Here is a 24,941-nt window from a genome sequence, read left to right on the forward strand (position 1 = left end):
ATGAAGGCACCAGGTATGAAGTCAATTTGGTGCTCAATTCCTCTAATGGGAGGTAAACCATGCGGAACCTCTTCAGGAAAGACCTCCTTGAATTCCTATAAGAGAGAAACAATAACACTAGGCAAAGAATTGTTAAGGTCGTTAGTGCTCAAGAGTGCCTCCTTATACAAAAGGATAAGGGGCAGCTGATTTGAAAACAAAGCTCGCTTAATCTCACTTTTTTTTGCATAAAAAATATTTTTCTTTCTCTCTCCTTTTTTTTCTCAATTTTTTTTCTCTCAATTTCTTTTTATTTCTTCTTTTCATTTGCTTTTTGTAGTATCAACTGGTCCTCCATAACTTGTCTTGGAGTCAACGGTACAAGAATAATAGGTTGCCCTTTCAAAGTAAAACTATACTTATTTGTGAGGCCATCATGTGTTACCTTTCGATCGAATTGCCAAGGTCTTCCCAATAATAGATGGCATGCATGCATGGGAACCACGTCACACAACAGCTCATCTTCATATTTGTCAATGGAGATTGCTACCAAGACTTGTTTTGTTACCTTGATTTCTCCACAATCGTTTAGCCACTGGAGTCGATAAAGTCGTGAATGTTTCTGAGTTGGTAGTGATAATTTCTCCACCAAATCAATACTTGTCATATTGGTGCAACTCCCCCCATCAATAATAACACTGCAAACCTTGTTATTGACAAAGCAACGGGTATGAAACAAATTCTCCCTTTGATTACCTTCTTCCTCCTTAGCTTGTAGATTGAGAACTCGTCGGGCCACCAATAAGCCTCCAATAACAGCATGTTGTTCATCATCACTGTCCTCTTTTTGTGTCACTTCTTCAACTATTTCATCCTCATCTTCCGACTCAAGTTCTCCTTGAGCGTTTATTACCATCACCCTTTTGTTCACACATTGACTAGCTATATGACCATGCCCTTGACATTTAAAACACTTGATATCACGAGTTTTGGAGGAAATGGGCTCGCGATTACCTTGAGTAGTTGATGGTGTGGGTTTGGGCTTCTTGAAGGGTTCAAACTTTGGCTTATTTTGAGGTTGTTCCTCCTTTCTTGGAGTTGTCCGCCATGTGCCATGAGTAGTCATTGGTTGTCCCTTCCTAGCCAATCCTCTCCTCTTGAGTTGTTCTTCCACTTTTTGTGCTTGGTGGACCATATCCGACAGCTCAACATGCAATTCAATAATATCAGCAATTTTTTAATTTAAACCATGTAAAAACCTGGCCATAGTGGCTTCCCGATCTTCATTGACATTAGCTCGGATCATGGACAACTCCATGTCCTTGAAATATTCATCCACACTTGTCACGCCCCAGAGGAGTCTCTGTCCGAAGAAATTTCGGCAACACCTCCCCTGTACCGGTGACAATCTGAATCATTTCTACAGACATAATATACATCAGCCACAGGCGGCTGGAATATACACACAACCACGCAGTTATATATATATCATCAGCCCACACGGCTGGAACAAAACCAACACAACGAAAATGACAGAAACCCAATACTAACCAAAGCACAAAAACTGCTAGCCGGCTAGGCTTACACAAGCAACAACAAATACAAAATACCACATAACAACATCAACACTCCAAAAATAAAACCAGAGTACAGAGCTAAACAAACTGATACATAAAACAAACAAATCATACGTGAAACCGATAAGTCTTCTGATGTGACGTGGGGACCAGCAGACAGGATGCTCCAAGCGACACCATAAATAACCTGGTACCTGAAAAAGATAGTGTCAACGGGGGTGAGTTCAACAACTCAACGAATACCAATGGACATGAGTAGTAAGATATATCTAACAGCAACAAACATGGAATACAGCTTCCTAATCATATATAGGGAATATGCAAAACTGAAAGGTAACTGAGGAAGCTGTACTCACCAGGAACTCCTATTCAGACAAAAGGGTCGTCAAACCGAAAGTGTCAATAATCCTGTATACAGGTCAAAGGTATGCATCCAACCAAAATGCAGCAACCAAATGCAGCAAACCCAATCACAATAATATAAATACATCAATGCATATGATGCTAATGATGCGTCCTGGTCACCCCTGACGCCAGTCAGTCCTCTCACACACAAATGGCGAGACCGAGTGGGTAGGGCTATGACAACCGTGCACTCTGTCGTCACTGCTCCTGATGAGTGACCGAGTGGACGGGATACTGTCGGAGTACTCCTGTCCTGTGACCCCAAATCATAGATGGGGGAGCTCAATGCTCTCAACTCCCGGTACATGATGACGGGGAGGTATCTCTGCCGGCTACCACGCTGAGTCACCTGACCAACGGAGCCAAACAGAGTCCACCGTCTGCCGGCTACTACGCTGCTACACTAAATGCCAGCGGAGCCAAACAGAGTGGAACTGACTGCCGGCTACCACGCTGGGTCATATAACCAACGGAGCCAAACAGCAGAACCGCCACACACCTGCCTGATATACCACTAAACCATGAGTGGGGGTGTGTGCAGTACATGTAACTGGCGATGAGCTCAACCATAGTGGAGCCGACAATCGCACAGCATGCAATCATGATTCATGTCACTATGCATAACAAAAACTGATCAACATAACCATATCCATATATACAAAATGGGTACTGTAAAAACGATGGTCACATACCAAAATCTATAGTACACAGGTCAGATAGAATATCAAAAACCTATGTCCTGAACATAATAAGTATGGAATATCCTGATCAGCATAGAAAAATCCATATATACATAATATGGGTACCACAGTATCAGTAGGTCAATCCACGGATCTAGGGCATACAGATCCTCTATGGTATAGCAACCTAGATCCTAAACATATTTCCTTCCATAACATATGTACCAACAATATGCACATATCAAGAATCAAGGTCTAGGTACACGAATCATATATGATATACAAATAGAGGTACACAAGCCAGTCATGGCATAAAACCTAAGTATCAGACAATCTCGATACACATGACTGAAACCAAAAGTCCAGAACCTAGTCCTAATCTCAGTAAAACATGGTATGTCACTTATTCTAGAAACTAAGATACTCATGGTAATAAAGTACTCATGGCAACAAGATACTCATGGTAACAAATCACGAGATATAAGTACGGATACTTCACAGGCGACAAATCTAACATGCTATGGATATCAAACAGTGACATACCAAAGGCAAACATGTTCATTGCTTGTAGTTATAAAATACTATGCATATCCAATGACAATATCATAAAAGATAAGTCAAGAGGTACCCGCCTCCAATAAGAGGATCGTATCCGGTCCAATCCGATGTCAAGATGCTCGTCTCGCGTCAAAGTCCTGTAATACATGGTATACCGATTTAGCTAATTACATATAAATTAATTAGCTAGATCAAATCTCCGAGAAGCTAATCTAAATCCAAATCCAATTATAAATCTTAATTTGGAGCATCTAACTCCTCAATCAAATCAGAACAATTAACTACTGGGTGTCATCACTCTACATCAACCCGAAAGCTGAATAAAACTCACCTCAATCTCTACACGTAGCCCTTCATGAATTGCTGCCAGAAAGGGTAGCCGAAACCAAATGGAGCTGCTGTCATCCAACTAAAATTCTCCAAATATAATTCCTATATTCCAAATCAAACCAAAATTAACATCCAGCTAAGTATAGATCAATCACCCAGAAGTCCGATAAATTTAAAGTTGTACCTGATCTAACAATACCTAACCCTTTCCGGCGATAGCTCACGGAAAATCGACGAGCCCGCTGAATTAGGATTTAGACTATGCTTCATATGGCTACTAGCAAAAATCACAACCACCCTGGGTCAATGTCAAGTCGTGGTGAGGGTCAGTGCTAGAGCTCGGAAAGGTGGAGCCTGCTGTGGCTGTGCCGGTGATGAAGAGTCTCGGCGCTGGCGTGGTCAAGGCCAAGAGGAGGCGATCGGCAATGGCGCACAGAGGAAGAACTATGGCACAGTGAGGAGCAGCGACACTGGGATCTCCACGGCGAGGGGCAACAGGCGCCGGTGACTAGCAAAGGCACGAGTACAGAGGAGGCGGCCGGCTATCGCTTGGCGTCGCTACGCTAGATCGTGCAGGAAGAAGTCTCGGCCGGCGGCAAGAAAAATCTAGGGCACAGCGACTGGAGGCTAGGAGAGGGGTCGGCGATGGCTCAAGCGTCGTAGTGGCCTCTACTCGGCTAACTCGAGATGGAGGGTGGCAACCGGTTTCCGGCTAGAGCACAGCGTGGAGGAGGCAGGCGGCACTGCGGTTGGCGACGCCGTCGAGTGGAGAAGCTGCGACCGAGAAGATGGCTAGGGCTCAAACGGCATCGGCCAGAAGAGGAAGAGGAATGGGAGAACCGGCGGAGGAAGAGAGGAAAGGAGGAGGAGGGGAAGTGCGGCGCCGGCTAGAAGGAGACGACGTCAAGGGATTAGGGCACGCACAGATTCGGCGGAGGAGGAAAGAAATAAGAGTAAAAGAAAAGAAAAAAAAACAAATAAAAAGGAAAAGAAAAACAACTTTTCCTCACTTAAATGGGGTACCTTAAACATGCTTTCCCGGGGCCCAATTTTATCCCCGTAAACTCGTCCATACGATCTCCGAAAAATTCCCAGAAAATTTCTAAAAATTCCGGAAAATTTCCTTATCGTTATTCGCCATTTTTCCGGTATTTTACAACACTTTTGGAGCCTTGAGATAACCTTTTAAGTCGCTGATATAAGCTTCTATAATAATGGCTGGGTACAAACCACTTTCTCATGAGCACTTTCATCTCCTCCCAAGTGGACACAGGTTGCTCTGTATTCCTAGTTGTTGGACATGACTGCAAAATGCAAAAAAACCTCACAAGCACTCAACTCACGTTTGGGTGATAGCTCTCAATTGATGATATCACTCAGTTCTTGATCAAACTCTAAAACAAATCAGAATATCACGTAGCAATTCAAAAGATACCACTGAAACTTATGATGGCAGAATTTTAAGAGAAAATGAAAGAGTAGAAGTTTGAGAATAAGGAAAACAAAAAAAAATTGTTCAAGACAATTTACTTCGATTCACACAAGCAACTTTTTTTTTTTGCGCTTTCTTCTTCTTCTTCTTTTTTTTTTGTCTTTTCGATGCGCTCTCTTTTTTTCCTTTTTTTTCCACAATTTTTTTTTTGCTTTTGGCTGAACAACAAGTAAAGATAGATTTGCACTTGCCTTTGAACCGAAGCTCTGATACCAGATGATACGAACCCTACCAACAAATATGATGGAACCTGAAACAAAGGTGGATAGAACCCCAAGAACTAAACGATAAGAGTGTGAGCCTTGACCCGTAACCAAGAATTGGCACGAACCAAGCCTACGAAGGAAAGAAACGCCACACAATAGGGGTGATAAGTTTCGATGGGTTGAACGCCACGAGAGTAGACTCGATAAGTTCAGCAAGTTCTTTCAAGAACTAAGAGAGCACACAATCTCACCAAAAACTAAGTTGCTTCATACTAAGATGTCCCTCCCTTATATAATGGGAGTGAACAAGGAAAAATACAAGATAAGTACATGCACAATTAGAGTTCCAATGTTGCATGCCTCATGCAAGCTATCTAGAAACCCAAAACAAAATAAATGCATACACAATTAGAGTCCCAAGTTGCATGCTTCATTAAACAATCTAAAATACTTAAGTCTTCATGTATGAACGAATTCCCATGCTTTGCATGCTTATTAGCGTTCTTCCGTTAAGCGTGGCCAGTCATGAATGGTTATGCTCGATTACGTGGATTAGGCCACGACTAGCAGTTGCGATTATCTTGGTTTCTCCTTGCTCATAGTCCTCCCAATGTTTTTTGATTAGCCCATTTAGTGCTTCCTTGAAACGCTTTACCCGTAGTCTTGTAATTGGGCCTTCCGGAAGTGATGCATGTTGGGATCTTAGATGGCTAGAGGGGGGGTGAATAGCCTCTTTAAAAACTTAAGCAGCGAGTTCTACACAGAAACTAGTTAGTGCAGCAGAATAAGCAAACTAAAACAAAACGAAAAACAACACACAAACACTGATACACAGATTTACGAGGTTCGGGGATAACTTGCCCCTACTCCTCGGCGTGTCCGTAAGGTGGACGACTCCTTGATCTTCGGTAGATCGCACCCCGGAAGAATTCCGGGTAAAGATCCTCCTTCTAGGTGGAGTAATCTTCCCACAAAGTCTCAAGAAATATCTAAGTTAAAGCACGAGACTTACAAAAACTCGGTGGCAAAGGAGAATAGAAATGCTTACAACCACGCGAGAATCAGTAGCAGAAAATAGAGATCGCAGTTCACTCGAGAGCTCAAGAACTTCGCACAATAGCACAGACTCTTCTTTCAAGCTTTTCTTGTTATGTTCTTGTTCCCCTCTCGCTGTTTTTACTGCTTCTCAAAACCTGATCTCTGCTGTCACAAATCTGGTCCAAACTGCGCAAATCAGCGTTGCAGCCAATCCCTTTTCCTCCTTCTCTGATTCTCTGAACTCACACCAATGATATCATAGTCAACACTGGCGTCTTCTGAGCTCGAACCAATCCCCAGGAGTCAAGCAGATCGCAGCCAGATCACAGCAGTATCCGTTGATGCCTGAAATGCACCATGCGCCGCTGAAACCAACAGAAAGACCATTTGTCGCATTCCTCTTATGAACTTAATTTGAAATTAGGCTTGGAATGATACCTGTTAACCTACAAACTCAAAAGCTAATAGCACAGAGGATTACATCACATAAATGAATGAGATATATCAAAAGCAGTGAAGGAATCGTTGATAAGGCGAACAAATCAGAATGTGTGGATCGGTCACCAGACCGATCACAGTGCCTTGGACCGATCAGGCAACAGCCTGATCGGTCTGAGGCCATTCTGATCGGTCATAGTGACCGATCAGATTGAGTGTGGATCGGTCCACAGACCGATCCACCTCTTTCTTTCTTCTGCGGGCTTTTCTCCTGATCGGTCTCCCTGACCGATCAGATTGCACTCAGTGTGCTACTGAGTGTTTTCTGATCGGTCTGCAGACCGATCAGATTTCACTCAGTGTGCTACTGAGTGTCATCTGATCGGTCATCAGACCGATCCGTGGAACTTAGTTTCACTGGATCGGTCTGCCGACCGATCCACTGATTCTTGTGTCATCGGTCTACCGACCGATCCAATGTGCCATTGAAAGTCCACTTAAGTCTCTCTATGACTTAATCCGGAGAACGAGCTACCGAGCCCTCTCCGACTTCATCCGGTCCAAAGAACGAGCTACCGAGCCCTCTCTGACCTAGTCCGGAGAACGAGCTACCGAGCCCTCTCCGACTTCGTCCGGTCCAGAGAACGAGCTACCGAGCCCTCTCTGACCTAGTCCGGAGAACGAGCTACCGAGCCCTCTCCGACTTCGTCCGGTCCAGAGAACGAGCTACCGAGCCCTCTCTGACCATTCCGTGCCAAGTCACCATACTTAGATTTTTCCCGTGCCAAGCTCCCTGCTTGGACTTTTCACCAGATGTCTTGACCCATCTGGATTTCCCTTGCCTGGCTTCACTCACCAGGACTTTCCCTCCCAACTGATCAACCTCGATCAGTAGTCATTCTGAGTTTAAACACTATCTGATACAAACTTAAATCAGTGTCAACATCAAAACAACAGTCAGGTCAGACTGTATCAACAATCTCCCCCTTTTTGTTGTTTGACAACACGATTTAAGTTTAGATCAGAATTGTTCAAATTTTCATAATTTTAGGGGAATCAAGATCCTCCCCCTAAGACGGATACAACACTATGTGAGGGTCTTCACATTTGCATTCATCTAAACTTAGTTATCTTCTCCCCCTTTGTCAAACACCGAAAAGGTGCGAATAAGGTAAGATAACTTAAAGAACTCCCCCTTAACCCTTACTGTCTGGTTCTTAAAGCACTGAGAATTCCCTCTAAGTGTATTATAAGACAGTAATAAGGAAATAAAAGACAAACAAGACATGCAAGTGAACAGCATACTAATAACGGATAGAAAATGAAATATAATAAAGAGCAAGCAAATATAAAACTGAGTACCATAAATACATGAGTAGCATCAGAAGTGCAAACATCCAGGTCAGTCATAAAGACTAACAAATAACATCCAAAATACAGACAGTCAACAAACAAACTGTATCAATCAACATCCTCACACTGAGGAACATCACCATCATCGGCAGGAGGGGTGAAATCCTGAGGCGGCACGCTGGAGGATGGATAGCCTGGGTAAGACTGCGGAGGTGGGTAGCGTGTCATCCATCCGAGTAGCAACTACTGTGTCACCACCTGATGACTGCGCATATCATCGAAACGCTGGTCAATATGCCCGCGCAGGTCATCATAGCGCTGGTCTATCCGAATACGCAGGCCATCCAGCTCAGCAGATATCCTCTCATCATGCTGATCAAAGCGGCTCTCCAGCTCGGCGATCTGCCAGCGCAGATCAGGATCGGCCTCTCCATCGTCAGCAGCAGGAGGAGCAGCAACAAGAGCAACCTGTCGTGGAGGTCCCCGTGGTAACTCACCCAAAGCCCTCCCATCCTTCCACTGAACACCCCCATTTTGTCCAATGATGCCAGACTTGGAAAATGCCCGTTTCCCAAGTCGGCAATCCTGCCTGACCATTTTGACTACCCTACCCTTAGACACATCTACCTGAAGGGTCTCGAGCCAATCTGTAATTATATGCCCATAAGGCATATAAACAGTGGAGCCGCTGGGCCGAGAATATGAAATGATCGAAGAGTAGATGCTGGACATAATTTCAAAGTCGAGACGCCGACGTAACCCATAAAGCATCAAACAATGATAGGGTCGGATCTCAGCAAGAGGTTTGGATGTGATTGGAAGAATACAATTTGTGACTATCTTAAAAAGAATATAGTCAGGGGCAGATAGTCGTAGGGCAGCAAAGGTGGGAAAGTCAACATCCAACTCATCCAGGTCATCTGGTCTAGGATGACCGAAGAAGTACTCATAGATGGAGTCAGGTGATACATCAAGTGGAGGACGTAATGATTCAGGTAAATCAGGATAAATGGAAAAAAGATCCCCCGAACACATCCGGCAGCCTAGATACCCAAAAAATTCTCTGATGGAGAAATCGATAGGTCTTTTAGCGACTCGGGTTTTATAAACACCATCACTGTTCTGATGAAGATTGTTATAAAACTCAGAAACTAGGTCAAGGTTGATGTCCCTTTCTAAGTAGACTACCGAGTCAAGTTTAAAATAGGCTAGGGTTTCGGACACAGAAGGAAAAAATTCATCCATATACTTTCGATCCACAGATCGACATGGAAGCAGCTTGAATGTCCTCTGTTGAAATGCTTGCTCAAAATGGCGGTTCGGGAACCTTGAAGAGGAGGAAGGTTGAGGTCGGGTGGGTGCCTGGGACTTGGATTTCTCAGGTGACTTTCTTTCTAAGGGTCAACAATGTGGTAAAATGGGGCAATGAGTGAGCACCGGAGCCACCAGCACAAAAAAAAAACACATATGGTGAGAAATGAAACCGAAACGCCAAAGGTCTAGAGAGGTAGAGAGTTACCTTGGTGCCATTTAACTTTAGGCTAGGGCTTCCGAGGGCTAGAGCTTCGTCTAGGGTTCGGCGTGCAACGAGAAGAGAGTGAGGTTAGGGAAGGAGTCGGCTAGGGTTCTGCGTGAAAGAAGATCGGGAAGAGAGTGGGTCGGGAGGTGTTAATGAGGGGATAGTGCACAGTGTGATCTGATCGGACGGCTGTCCGAACAGAGAAATCCTGACCGATCAGGAAACATCCTGATCGGTCGTGGAGACCGATCAGGGATCTTCCTGATCGGTCCTTGGACCGATCAGATGTGGATCAGTGGGCTGCGATCTGTGCCGGTGTCTCCTGATCGATCCCTGGATCGATCAGTGAACCTTCTGTGTCAGGAATTTCCTGATCGGTCGTGGAGACCGATCAGGTATCGTCAAATCTCCTGATCGATCGTGGAGACCGATCAGGCATCATCCTGATCGGTCCCTGGACCGATCAGTGTCTGATATAATTTTCAGTAACTGAAAATATGAGCCGTTATCTATCGGGAATTTTGAAAATTTCAGAATTCAATAATTCAGAATCTCCCAAATTCATAACCTAGAATCAACACCCACAAGTATATTAAAAAAAATATGAGCTCTTATGGTCTTAGCTTGTGTAGAGCCCGAAAGTTTCAGACTTTAAATCCAAAAACTCAGACATTTGGAATCTTAGAATTCCAATCTCAGAAAACCTTATAAAACCATATAGTGAAACAAGGTATTAATTAAGACTTAAAATTGCTATGATCAGTTTCAAGTTTGTCAAAATATATCCAAGTTAATATTATTTCCTTTAACAACCTATCGTATTGACAATCAAAGTCATGAAATGAATCAAACAACCATATCAATCAACACATCAACCAACAACCATAAATAGATAATTTCTAGGCAAAAGTCCAACCAAGATTCCTTGATTGGAATATATGAGTAAGATCTAGGAGCCAAATACACATGAATTATGTAATGGCCTTCCCCATACTCAATTTATGTCTCTTCAACCTAATTATTCAAGGGATGCATGATACATTTTGAATAATTTGATTGATCCTAGCATCTCACCCCATTTCTAGCAAACAAAAATATTTTGTTAAACCTTATAGTTTGTGTGAGATGTTCCCAAGTTGCCCAAATTATTGTCCCAATTACTCTTGTCATTTTAATAGTCCTTATTGATCATGATGAAGTCCTAAGGACCTAAGGAGCCAAACACATTCCCAACTCCCTCCTTATATGACTAAATTCATTCTCCGGAAGGAGTTTGGTGAAAATATCAGCTATATTTGACTTTGACTCAACATATGTGAGTGCAATGTCTCCCCTAGCTACGTGATCTCTTATGAAGTGATGACGCACTTCAATGTGTTTGGTACTCGAATGATGGACTGGATTTTTAGTTAGGTTGATCGTGCTAATGTTGTCACATAGCACTTGTACACCCTTATAAGAAAGTCCATAATCCTCTAGGGTGTGTATCATCCACAACAACTGTGATACACTCTCTCCCATGGCAATATATTCGCCCTCGGTCATGGAGAGAGCAACACAATGTTGCTTCCGACTCGACCAACTAACTAAAGATGAACCTAAAAATTGGCAGCCCCCACTAGTACTTTTCCGATCCAATTTGCATCCAGCATAATCGGAATCGGTATAGCCTATCAAATCAAAAGACTCCGTACGAGGGTACCACAGTCCTACTCTCATTGTGCCTTTGAGATATCTCAGAATTCTCTTAACTGCAATTAAGTGAGATTCCTTGGCACAGACTTGATACCTAGCGCACATGCCCACAGCAAAGAGTATGTCCGGTCGACTAGCTGTGAGATATAGAAGACTACCAATCATGCTTCTATATTGCGTTAGATCAATTGATTTTCCACTCTCATCATTGTCAAGGCGAGTGTTTGTCGCCATTGGAGTGGACACTTCCTTAGAGTCACTCATATTGAATTTTCTAAGCATCTCTTGAGTGTATTTTGTCTGATGGACATAAATTCCATCTCGAGTTTGTTTGATTTCAAGTCCGAGGAAAAATGTCAACTCTCCTACTAGACTCATCTCAAACTCAATTTCCATGTGAGAAATGAATTCATTCAAATAGCCCTTGTTATTTGAGCCACAAATTATGTCATCGACATATACTTGGGCTACAAAAATGTTTTCACCATCTCTTCGTAGAAATAGTGTTGGGTCTATTTGGCCTCTTACAAAGCCCTTTTCTAATAGGTAAGTTGACAACCTTTCGTACCAAGCTCGTGGTGCTTGTTTAAGCCCATAAAGTGCTTTCTTGAGCTTGTACACGTGGTTTGGAGCTTCGGTATTCATAAACCCCGGTGGTTGTTCAACATAGACTTCTTCTTTAATAAAACCATTTAAGAAGGCAGATTTAACATCCATTTGGTAGAGTTTGAAACCTCTATGTGCAGCAAAAGCTAGCATCAAACGAATGGACTCCAATCGTGCCACGGGAGCATAAGTCTCATCATAATCGAGACCTTCGACTTGACTATAGCCCTTGGCTACAAGTCTTGCCTTGTTTCTTATAACTTCTCCCTTTTGATTTAACTTATTTTTGAAGACCCATTTAGTTCCAATAATGGTGGTCTTCTTAGGTCTAGGAACTAAGTCCCACACTTGGCTCCTTTCAAATTGACCTAACTCATCTTGCATAGCTAAGATCCAATCAGGATCGTGCAATGCCTCATCAACTATTTTTGGTTCAATCTCTGAAATCAATGCGACTTCATTAGATTCATTTCTAAAGAATGACCTAGTCCTAACCCCTTGTTGGATGTCTCCCACAATTTGATCTTGGGGATGACTAGTGGCTAACCTAGACTACCTTGGTGTTGGCGGTGCCTCATGAGTGGTCTCACTCGGCACAGGCAAGGACTCAATATAAGGCAAAGGATCAGATTGAGTTCTTTGTTGCCTTTGCTCATCAACATCAGAGTCAACTTCGACTCGTTCTTCATTTTGATCATTCAAACTTAGATTTCTAAGTTCAAATTGAATTTCTCCTATATCCCTTGGTTGATCATTTAAGTTAGGGATTTCTTCAAAAGCTACATCAGAGGACTCTTCAATCAATTTAATCCTATTGTTGTAGACTCGATAGGCTTTGCTGGTAAGAGAGTACCCGACCAGTATCCCTTGATCAGCCTTAGCCGTGAACTTCCCAAGATGATCCTTGGTGTTCAAGATAAACACCTTACAACCAAACACCCTAAGATGTTTAATTGTAGGAGGTTTCCCAAACCAAAGTTCATGGGGAGTCTTTCCTAAAAACCTATGTATTAAAACTCGATTTTGCACATAGCAAGCTGTATTCACAGCTTCAGCCCATAAGTAGCTCGGTAGTGAGTACTCATTGAGCATGCTTCGTGCAGCCTCTTGTAGGACTCGGTTCTTTCTCTCCACAACCCCATTTTGCTGTGGGGTCCTTGGAGTAGAGAACTCATGCCTATATCCCTTTTCTTGACAAAACTCTAGAAACCTATGATTTTGAAATTCCCCACCATGATCACTTCTAATGGTTTTAATTGTTGTAGATTTTTCATTTTCAGTTCTTCTACAAAAGGAAATAAAAATATCTATAGTTTGGTCCTTATGTTTCAAAAAGAAAGTCCATGTGTATCTAGTAAAATCATCAACGATTACCAAGCAATATCTACTTCCATTCAATGATATTACACTACTGCAATCAAATAGGTCCATGTGCAATAAATCTAAAGCAGTAGATGTACTTACAGTGCTTTTACCTTTATGAACACCTTTTGTTTGCTTACCCTTTTGACATGCATCACATAGTTTAGTCTTGTGGTACTTGATGTTGGGTAAGTCTCGCACTAATCCTTGGTTGGCCAACTTCCGGATGTTCTTCATGTTTACATGTGCCAACCTTCTATGCCATAGCCAAGACTCTTCTTCTTTCGACATGAAACACTTAATCAAAGCATTAGTAGCACTTTTAAACGATACTTGATAAATATTATCAACCCTTGTGCCTACTAGTACTGTGTCAAGTGTGTCAATGTGTTTAACCAAACATTGACTTGAATGAAATTCAATTGTGTAACCCGTATCACACAATTGACTGACACTTAGGAGATTAAAAGTCATCCCCTTGACTAGAAGGACATTCTTGATATGGAGACATTCGGATATATGAATGTCTCCAACTCCTACAACCTTAAGGCTACCATTGTTACCAAATGACACATTACCTCTATTTTTGTTTTGAATGGTAGAAAAGAGTGATCCGTCCCGGTCATGTGCTTGGAGCATCCACTATCAACAAACCAAGTTGATAGATGCTCCCCCTCGACCAATGCCTACAAGACACGGAAGATAGAGGTTTTAGGTACCCAAATCTTGGGACCTAATGCTTCTACAACGAAAGACCTAGGAACCCATGCCTTGGTCATACCTTTCCTAGTTCCATGAGCCCTAGAAACATGTGATCTACTATGTTGAGTTCTAGACATTAGAGAAATGAAACTCGACTCCTTGGGTTGATACCCTAGCCCGGCCTTGTTGTAGACTGCCCTTTGGGCATTTAGAATCATGTCTAGAGTCTTAGAGCTAGTTGAGAATTTCTCAAGCATTTTCTTGAGTTTCTCAACCTCACCCTTTAACGCCTTGTTCTCATCCTCAAGGACTTCTAGATGTAGGTCATCGACCTCATCTTCCCTAAGGGTCCTTAAGGTTTTTACTTCTTCTTTTAACAATTTATTTTCTGTTTTTGACTTTTTAAGCAATGTAGATAAATGAGTGATAGTCTTATAACACTTTTCTATATGAGAAGAGGTTACCTCTTCATCATCCGACGATGATGAAGCCGCGGTTGAGGCGTCGCTCGAATCTTCCTCACTTCCGGAGTCCGAAACTTCCCTTGCCATAAGTGCTAATTGTCGTGTGCACTTTTCCATCTTCTCTTCTTCCTCCGATGAGCTTGATGAGGACTCATCCCAAGTGGCCTTGAGAGCCTTCTTCTTCTTGGCTCTTTCCTCCTTCTTTTTGGCTCGTTCCTCCTTCTTCTTAAGTTTTGGACACTCACTTCGATAGTGTCCCTTTTTGCTGCACTCATAACACGTAACATTAGTTTTGTCAATATTTTGTTCACTAGGTTTACCTTTTCCTTTGTATCTCCTACTCCTTCTCATGATTCTTCTTACGAAATTCGCCATCTCACTTGATGATGATCCACTTTCATCATCGGATTCTGAGGAAGAGGTGGATGAGGAAATCTCCTTTTCTTTCTTCTTTTCCTTCTTCCTTCTTCCATCCTTGCTCTTTGGTCCTGCAAACAAAGCAATACCCTTCTCTTTTTGACCTTTGTTAGCAAGCTCATGAAGTTCCATCTCACAGAAAAATTCATCTAATTTAACAATGGAAAGATCCTTGGATACCTTGTAGGCATCTACCATAGATGACCACAAGGCATTCCTAGGAAAAGCTTTTAGAGCATACCTTACGAGATCGCGATTCTCCACTCGTTCGTCCACCGAGTGTAGACCGTTGATGATCTTCTTGAATCTCCCGTGAAGCTCACTTACCGTTTCATTGTCCTTCATAGTTAGATTTTGGAGTTGATTCAAGAATAGGTCCCTCTTGGCAATCCGAGAATCTCGAGTTCCCTCTTGGAGCTCGATGAGTTTGTTCCATAGGTCTCTTGCACTTGAGAACGGACCTACCTTGACGAGTTGGTCCTTGGCGATTCCACATTGCAAGGTGACCATAGCCTTGGCATCGGCTTGTGCTTTGCGTAGTTGTTCGATAGACCACCTAGACGAATCAAGTTCCTTACCTTCTTCATCTTTTGGTGGTGTAAAACCCTCCTTGACGGAAAACCACATGGCAATGTCGGTCTTGAGGTAATACTCCATGCGGCCCTTCCAATATTGAAAATCTACTCCTTCGAAGTAGGGTGGTTGATTTGTGCTGAAGCCTTCCTCCATAGCCATCCTTGTTTGCTCTTTTGGGTGTTAATCCGAATCAAAGAGCCCCTTGCTCTGATACCACTTGTTGGGATCTTAGATGGCTAGAGGGGGGGTGAATAGCCTCTTTAAAAACTTAAGCAGAGAGTTCTACACAGAAACTAGTTAGCGCAGCGGAATAAGCAAACTAAAACAAAACGAAAAATAACACACAAACACTGATACACAGATTTACGAGGTTCGGGGATAACTTGCCCCTACTCCTCGGCGTGTCCGTAAGGTGGACGACTCCTTGATCTTCGGTAGATCGCACCCCGGAAGAATTCCGGGTAAAGATCCTCCTTCTAGGTGGAGTAACCTTCCCACAAAGTCTCAAGAAATATCTAAGTTAAAGCACGAGACTTACAGAAACTCGGTGGCAAAGGAGAATAGAAATGCTTACAACCACGCGAGAATCAGTAGCAGAAAACAGAGATCGCAGTTCACCCGAGAGCTCAAGAACTTCGCACAACAGCACAGACTCTTCTTTCAAGCTTTTCTTGTTATGTTCTTGTTCCCCTCTCGCTGTTTTTACTGCTTCTCAAAACCTGATCTCTGCTGTCACAAATCTGGTCCAAACTGCGCAAATCAGCGCTGCAGCCAATCCCTTTTCCTCCTTCTCTGATTCTCTGAACTCACACCAATGATATCACAGTCAACACTGGCGTCTTCTGAGCTCGAACCAATCCCCAGGAGTCAAGCAGATCGCAGCCAGATCACAGCAGTATCCGTTGATGCCTGAAATGCACCATGCGCCGCTGAAACCAACAGAAAGACCATTTGTCACATTCCTCTTACGAACTTAATTTGAAATTAGGCTTGGAATGATACCTGTTAACCTGCAAACTCAAAAGCTAACAGCACAGAGGATTACATCACATAAATGAATGAGATATATCAAAAGCAGTGAAGGAATCGTTGATAAGGCGAACAAATCAGAATGTGTGGATCGGTCACCAGACCGATCACAGTGCCTATCAGATTACACTCAGTATGCTACTGAGTGCTACTGAGTGTTTTCTGATCGGTCTGCAGACCGATCAGATTACACTCAGTGTGCTACTGAGTGTTTTCTGATCGGTCTGCAGACCGATCAGATTTCACTCAGTGTGCTACTGAGTGTCATCTGATCGGTCATCAGACCGATCCGTGGAACTTAGTTTCACTGGATCGGTCTGCCGACCGATCCACTGATTCTTGTGTCACTGGATCGGTCTACCGACCGATCCAATGTGCCATTGAAAGTCCACTTAAGTCTCTCTATGACTTAATCCGGAGAATGAGCTACCGAGCCCTCTCCGACTTCATCCGGTCCAAAGAACGAGCTACCGAGCCCTCTCTGACCTAGTCCGGAGAACGAGCTACCGAGCCCTCTCCGACTTCGTCCGGTCCAGAGAACGAGCTACCGAGCCCTCTCTGACCATTCCGTGCCAAGTCACCATACTTGGACTTTTCCCGTGCCAAGCTCCCTGCTTGGACTTTTCACCAGATGTCTTGACCCATCTGGATTTCCCTTGCCTGGCTTCACTCACCAGGACTTTCCCTCCCAACTGATCAACCTCGATCAGTAGTCATTCTGAGTTTAAACACTATCTGATACAAATTTAAATCAGTGTCAACATCAAAACAACAGCCAGGTCAGACTGTATCAACAATGCATACATCAAAACTGCTTGGTCACTGGTCCAGTCATATGACAAGGAAAAGCTAGGGCTGAACATCTCACTATCATTCCAGTCGGGTGCTACCTCAGTCAATGCTTTATAAGTTAATCTACAGTTGCATAGCACTAGGTATTTCACTCTCCTGCACAAAGAACATTTATCATGGGCTCTCAACTCTTGAAGTCTATCAATCCATGAGAAACAAGAAATAGGAAACACTTACTTACCAGAAACAACATTTCTCAATAATATCAGGAAAATTTCCTCTTGGACAACTCCTGTCCTATGCATCAACACAGTCTATAGATTACAACCTAAAAGGCTAATGCAGTGCAAGCATGTTGCACCCTACCTAAGCAGGTGGCAATGCACCTTTCTGATATTGCTACCAACCACATAAATATGACCTCTCTAAGATATAAGGTTCAAGCTAGAAAGGTATGAAGTTTGGATGAAGTTGGATGAAATTGGACACATTGGACAATTTACTTCATGCCTAGTATTCAGTCGTTATCGATTTCTAGTTAGATTTGATTCTACTAGTGTACATGAATGTGAATACGACTCATCAAATATTCCATATTAAATAAGTAGAGGGTTTCTTCTCTCGTTATTTGTTTCCTTCTTTGTTTATTTTTCTTGTCCTTTTGGTTTTTTTGAAGTGCTTTTCTAAAAAAAATTGAGCATAATTTTCTTTCCTGTTTTAATATAATTCCTACTAAATTTAACATCATTTAAAGAAAATCTAATATATTTTCTATCTAATTTGTACCATATAAAGAAAATCTAGTATATTTTCCATCCAATTGAGATGGAAAAAGAATCGTGTTCAATTTAATAGAAAGTATACTAACATGAGTATAATTCCTCTTAAAGTTGACACTATATACTAGAATCGAGTATATTTTCTATTAAAATTGACCCTCATATTTTTTAGGTACAAATAGTCTAAAAACAAGTATAATTCTTATTAAATTCAGTATTTTAAATTAGAATTGAGTATATTTTCTATTAAATTGAGCACGACTTTTTTCTTACTTAATATAATTCCTCATAAACTCAGCATCATTTAAAGAAAATCTAGTATATTTTCCATCAAATTGAGTATCATTTAAAGAAAATCTAGTATATTTTTCATCCAATTAAAGTGGAAAAAGAATCGTACTCAATTTAATAGAAAATATACCAGATTCTAGTTTAATTTACTGAATTTAAGAAGAATTATACTCATTTTTAGATTTTTATACTTAAAATATCAGGGGCAATTAGGTAAGTATATTAGACTAAAGAGTGAAAACAAAGATTTTTTTCAATGGGGAGTGCATGCAAAGTTATGTTTGTCAATGGGGACTGCATGAAAATTTTTCTTTTTTCGATAAAGTAGAGAAAAATCCCCAATCATAATTTTAATTTTGCATGCAATCTAGAATCCTAAAAAATTTTATTTCCACTCCCTGATGCAAAGTTTTATTTGCTTCAACTCCCTCATGTAAATATTATTACCTAATTGCCCCTCAGATTTTTTAGGTACAAAAAGTCCAAAAATGAGTATAATTCCTCTTAAAGTCAGCACTTTACACTAGAATCGAGTATATTTTCTATTAAATTGAGCATAATTTTTTTTCCTGTTTTAATATAATTCCTAATAAATTTAACACCATTTAAAGAAAATCTAGTATATTTTCTATCTAATTAGTATCATTTAAAGAAAATCTAGTATATTTTCCATCCAATTGAGGTGGAAAAAGAATCGTGCTCAATTTGATAGAAAGTATACTAACATGAGTATAATTTTTCTTAAAGTTGACACTGTATACTAGAATCGAGTATATTTTTTATTAAAATTAACCCTCATATTTTTTAGATACAAATAGTCTAAAAATAAGTATAATTCCTATTAAATTCAGTATTTTAAACTATAATCGAGTATATTTTCTATTAAATTGAGCACGACTTTTTTCTTAATATAATTCCTCCTAAATTCAGGATCATTTAAAGAAAATCTAGTATATTTTCCATCAAATTGAGTATCATTTAATGAAAATCTAATATATTTTTTATCCAATTGAAGTGAAAAAAGAATCGTACTCAATTTAATAGAAAATATACTAGATTCTAGTTTAATGTACTGAATTTAAAAAGAATTATATTCATTTTTAGATTTTTTTATACTTAAAATATCAGGGACAATTAGGTAAGTATATTAGACTAGGGAGTGAAAATAAAAAAAAATTTCAATGGAGAATGCATGCAAAGTTGTGTTTGCCAATGGAGACTGCATGTAAATTTTCCCTTGTTTTTTCCTCATTTTTCTAATTGTTACTCTATTTTGCTTCTGATTTCTACTCTTCTAGTTTATGCTATATGACTAAAATGCAAATACAAGAAAACCACTTAAAAATGAACTGCAGAAACATATAAATCAGTTTAGAATCAAAATATTATTATTTTTATTCCATTTTTACTATAGCCAATTCATCTAATCTATTTGCTTCAATCTCATTCATCAAGCAAAACTCAATTTGTTTGAGGGCATATACAGAGAAGCTATGAACATTTAAGAAAGTAAATGTCCAGTCAGAAAAAGTGACACAGAACCAGTATTGATAGTTAACAACATAACATGAACATTCGCACTTGGGATAATCTCTCTTATAACTACAAATGTCTCAAAAAGGATTAAAAAAATATTATCATGAACATTCCCAACATTTGGATGCACCAACATCAAGATATGTCCTAGAGTCCAGACGCATGCTCATAGGACCATAACTTTACTAGACAAAGCATACTGATCTTGACATAACTTAAATGTAAAAGAGAAAAAATGGAGAACTAACAATGGAAGAAGTAAAAAAGGTACATAATAAGATCAAGGCCGTAATTCCATTTTTCCATCAATCTAGGACCAACATGTGTCAATAACTACACAGAAGGAATGATATCATGGTAAAGAACCACTTCTAACAAAAGCAATCATAAGATACACTTTGAACCCTAATCAAAAAGAAATATTGCTATTGTGGACAAGTTAATCCTAACGTCCTTACACAAAGCGCGAAATTGCTAAATGACGACAATATCTTATGAGTTACTTGCATTGAGAAAGTAAAATTCTAGACTTTTCATGATATGTAAACTGGATATGAATATAGGGTCAATAGAAAAATAATAAAATCATTGATTAATACCACAAGCAAAGCAAATGCATGAACATTAAAGTGGAATGATTTGTTGCGAACTTCATGAAGGTCGATTAGATATATTACACAAAAGAGAAGTAATTCCTTGAACTTACATCTATGGATAAGTGTTGTACTTGTCATCAGTACTGAGTGCCAATTCGGTAAAATACTGAGAACCTACAGGAAGGGAAAAAATAGCATGAGCACACTATTGAGCAAGTCCACTGTCCTAACCTACAAGAAGGGAAAAAATAGCATGAGCACAATGTTGAGCAAATCCACTGTCCTTCCTCGATCATTGATGCATTGAGCACCAAGCAGAAATAGATTTGTTGCAGCAACAAACTAGAAATCGGAGTGAGTATATGAAGTATCTTACTAGGCAGAGATCATTGACTACATCATTAAAGGAAACTCTATACTTTTGAAATAATACATGGATATCAAAGAAGAGACGTCATTTGATTATATCATCAAAGGAAACTCTAATTACAGTTCAGGTGTGTTACAGCAAAATTAATCTATGTTAGCTTGCATTTTGATAGACGTTTGTCAGAAAGAAAGGAAAAGACAAGATTTTTATTCTGATAATGGTAGAACACTAGAATCCACAAATAAATTAGCAGGATCAATAGAAACAAAGACTTCAATAAAAAGTTAATCATTTGAACATTTTAATGATGTATTCAAGGGATGGATTAAATCTCAGTGTTATCTCGCCCATATATGCTTCTAACATTGTGGCATACGGATCTCAATTATTTCTTCACCATTAGGACAACTAAAACCTTGCCATATATGGATGCGTTATGTAAGGATACATATGCCTACGGCTCAACATCGAAACATAAACTACATACAAAGAAATCAACAGCTTGTCTAACATGTTTTAAGTTCATCCCATGAAGAACACAAAATCAGTCAGAGTAACAAATAACCAACTTGAATAAGTGTCTCTAGGATCTTGTACCTCAAGCTTTATTTTTTTACACCACACCTCAACTTCAACAAGACCAACTTTCATTGTATTCACCCATTGCTAAATGAGCAACACTCACAACGAAGAAGCAAACTACAAACAGGAAAATAGTAGTCGTGTAATTACCTACTACATAAATAATTTTGAAAAATAAATTAATCTAAAGATCAACTACCTATAGAAAATTTGTACGTTTAGGAATGAAAAAATTTATGTGAACATCTCTCTCTATTAAAATAAGAGGTACCTAAAAATCAAAGATAAATGGTTAGAATACATTTTTGAATGGAGCAAAATAAAGAAATTTCACTATATTCTAACAAGATAACATACATAATTTTCTTGCAATGTATTAAGTAGATTATGAGTCTTTCAATAATTGCTTGCCAGGTTGGATTGTGGGTGAAACCCTAATGATGAATGCAACTACCTCTTGCTGCTCTAGGAGCCTCAAGATCAACATAAATATCGGTGGAAGAATCTAAAAGTCCAAAATTTTAAATTTACTAGTATAGCAATTTTGCTTCTACAAACAATAAAAACTAATTTATATACAATAAGACATGATCCCATCTATCTGGTAGTAGCTTCAATCGTATATCATTATGAACTCTATACAAATCTAATAATACTAAGTTTTGTAAGTAATGTTTTCTTTGATATGCCTTTGTCCCTCACACACCTTAGACTAAAAAGAAAACATTTAATAAGTTTGATATTTGATCAATTCCATTACAAAGAATTTGTTCTAAACCTTGTCATGAACAAATAAACTTACTTGTGGAGTATGTAACAAAAAGTAAACAAGAAAAATAAACCTGGATACATAATGATATCAAGGGTAATATATCCTTTTTCACATTATCACGAATAATTCCATGTATCTTTTCCACATAAGCTCTGCAAGTAAAGCAGGGTATTTTGCCTCCACTTGGTCCACAAATTATGAGGAGCAGAAACTCTAGCATTAGCAATACAAATGTTAATACAAATGCAAGTGTCAATAAATAGTATTAAATAACTATCAAATATCATTATGTGAAAAAAAAAATCAACATAATCAAATGAACCATTTGATAGCATCAGGTTTCCGATTTGGAGTAGGAGTGTTAGGTTTCTGGTTTGGAGTACCCCAACAGCACTAGCTACCTTCAGACTATGTTGCAATAGGCACAACAAATTAGAACCATTTGATAGCTAGTAAGCAAGATGATTATTATTCTCCTCTTCCTGAATTATAAAAAGAATCCAAATCTCAAGAGAGTAGCAACAATAAAGATGATACCAATTTAAAGAAAAAATCCCCAACAACTTTTGTAAAATGTATGGCAATTCAAGAAAAAAAGATAAACAAATTAATAAGATGTAAAGGTATAGTAATATTAAGCTTACGTAATCTGATCTTGCAAAATTACCTCAATTACAGAACCAATCATCTATATAAAGATGATCAAAAACGCTAGTTTTCTCCACTTCAAATGACTTTCAACGCAGAAAACATTTTTAGATGGTAGATGAAGCGACTAGCTTTTCTTGACTGAAGCCCATCTCTTAGAAACACATTTGATGAGGGCTTCAAAATTCTCCTACAGCATAAAAGCATCTATTTATCAGGACGAAAATAACATATGATATAACGTGAAGTAAAATATACACAAACCTGCTTTCTCTCCAAGGAAGACCTCCTCATCTTAGCATCAAAGTTTGCCCCTCAATGTTGACCAACTCGGAGATACCTGTATATATTGGCAATTCATTAGTAAATTATGACAAATTTGTGTATCATGAAGCAGCTTTTAGTTGAGAAGCATGGATGGTGATTTGATTAAGAACCTAGGAGTGGTTGAGGTGGCTTATGAGGGAAGTGACAACCAGCATGATGACGTTCAATCAATAAAGAGAGACTAGTCGGTGCCAACTAAAAAATAAAAAAATAAAATAATAAAATAGAGAGAGACTAACGGGAGAGAAAGGTGAACTTGAATCTCCCAATTTTAATCAAGAACGCCATGTCAACATGAGGGAGTATAATTCCGAGAAACATGAGAGGATAATGTTGTTTTAAAGAGAGTACTAACAGTAGTAAATTGTACTAAAAATGGTAAGCATATAATAAACAGGTAAATAGATGAGTAAGATTAAAAAATTGATATCTCCGGTTGAAGCGTCGACATACCGACTGTCTTTAGAGAATTTATTGCTGCCCACGGTGCAGAGGCTCTCCGACAAAATTCCCCCAAGATCCGACAACCGTTCGCGTCGTCCGTAGGTGCACTCTAAGACGAACAGCGCACTCGAACTCAACTTCAGATTGTGGAACCAAGCCTCAGAACAAGGGAAAACTCGGAAAAGAGGAAGAAGGTAGTGCACGCACTACAGAGGGAAGAATGCTATGCTCTGAGAGTATGTCTAAACGAGGAACCGAAGCAGTGTATTTATACACTCTGAAGCAGTGCTTTGCCAGCGAACCGGGCAGGTGTGTCGCTTCTTCACGCGCGGGCAGAGGCAGGTGCACCGCTTCCTCACGTGCGGACAGGGGCAGGTGCGCCGCTTCGCGTGCGCTGACTAAATCAGAATCAGAGACTGGCAAAAACGAACCAAACCAAACCAGAGACTGGTAAAAACGAACCAGGTCGCCTGCAAGTGCGAGGCCCATTAGCTGGGGATTTGCACCCCCCCTGCGCGCGATGATCGCGTGCGTCGCGCCCGGTTTATGGATTTCCGGCTCGAACCCCTCGCAACCACCTAATTTGGGCTCGGCCAGCGCATGCGTGTAAGCCCCCTTAACATTGCTAAGCAAGGATGAAAGGGCTCCATATATAAGCTCTTCCAACCTTCTTGGCTTAGCAATGTGGGACTAAATGCATACACATATGCATTACCAAAAAACAAAAAGAATACTTTGAATTAAAACTCAACAATCCCCCACTAATTCAAATTATTTTGGTCGAAAACAAAGATATGTTCTGAGGCTTGGTTGCAATGAGCTTTTAGTGAAAATACCTTCCGGTTTGAATTTTCACCTAAGTACACCAATCTTATTCACATAGGTTTGAAGTGAACTCAGTCTTGAACTTAAACCTTTTATATGTGAAAATCAATTGGTAACAACTCATCACGGGCGACGGTTGAATCCTTCTGGGTTGGTGCATTACGGCCATGCCACCGAATCTTGTTTCATAAGTGCTAAGGAGAGTTGCCTAGACTCCCCACACTGCGGCCACACAGTTACACTTACATAGGTGAGTTCTCCAAGGATGTACTGTGAGCATCCTGTCATTAAGACCTTGAACTCATTAAGAGCTCCTAAGCTCATCCTAACTAGCAGTCAAGCATCTATCCAGGGAAGAGACTATGAGATTACATCTCAATCAATTTGATGCTTACGGTTCACCCTTATAGCTTGTTTATACTACATTGAACCTACTTCTTGGGATCTCCAATCAGATAGGTTGGGTTGCCGCTATAGATGAAACCAGGATAGGCCTCAGTCTCATTCCCTTACTGGATCTCTTGATTTTCTCAGAATCAAGTGCTTTAGTGAG

At 40.2% G+C, this 24,941-nt stretch overlaps 1 long non-coding RNA gene across 2 annotated transcripts; it reads right to left on the reverse strand.

Moving 5' to 3' along the window:
- Window positions 1-1,698: 1,698 nt before the first annotated feature.
- LOC121987405 lies at window positions 1,699-23,230 on the reverse strand. 2 transcript variants are annotated; one of them, XR_006113564.1, is made up of 8 exons: window positions 23,057-23,228; window positions 22,812-22,982; window positions 22,467-22,626; window positions 22,215-22,357; window positions 21,572-21,643; window positions 21,388-21,489; window positions 20,531-20,594; window positions 1,699-1,750 (listed from the first exon to the last, which is right to left on the reverse strand). It is a non-coding gene; the product is annotated as an uncharacterized LOC121987405 (long non-coding RNA). The 2 variants fall into 2 exon arrangements; XR_006113563.1 differs by having other exon boundaries at window positions 21,572-22,357; window positions 23,057-23,230.
- Window positions 23,231-24,941: the final 1,711 nt, after the last annotated feature.

Source organism: Zingiber officinale, chromosome 5B (assembly GCF_018446385.1).
Source record: "Zingiber officinale cultivar Zhangliang chromosome 5B, Zo_v1.1, whole genome shotgun sequence".
In the NCBI taxonomy this organism is placed as follows: Eukaryota; Viridiplantae; Streptophyta; class Magnoliopsida; order Zingiberales; family Zingiberaceae; genus Zingiber; species Zingiber officinale.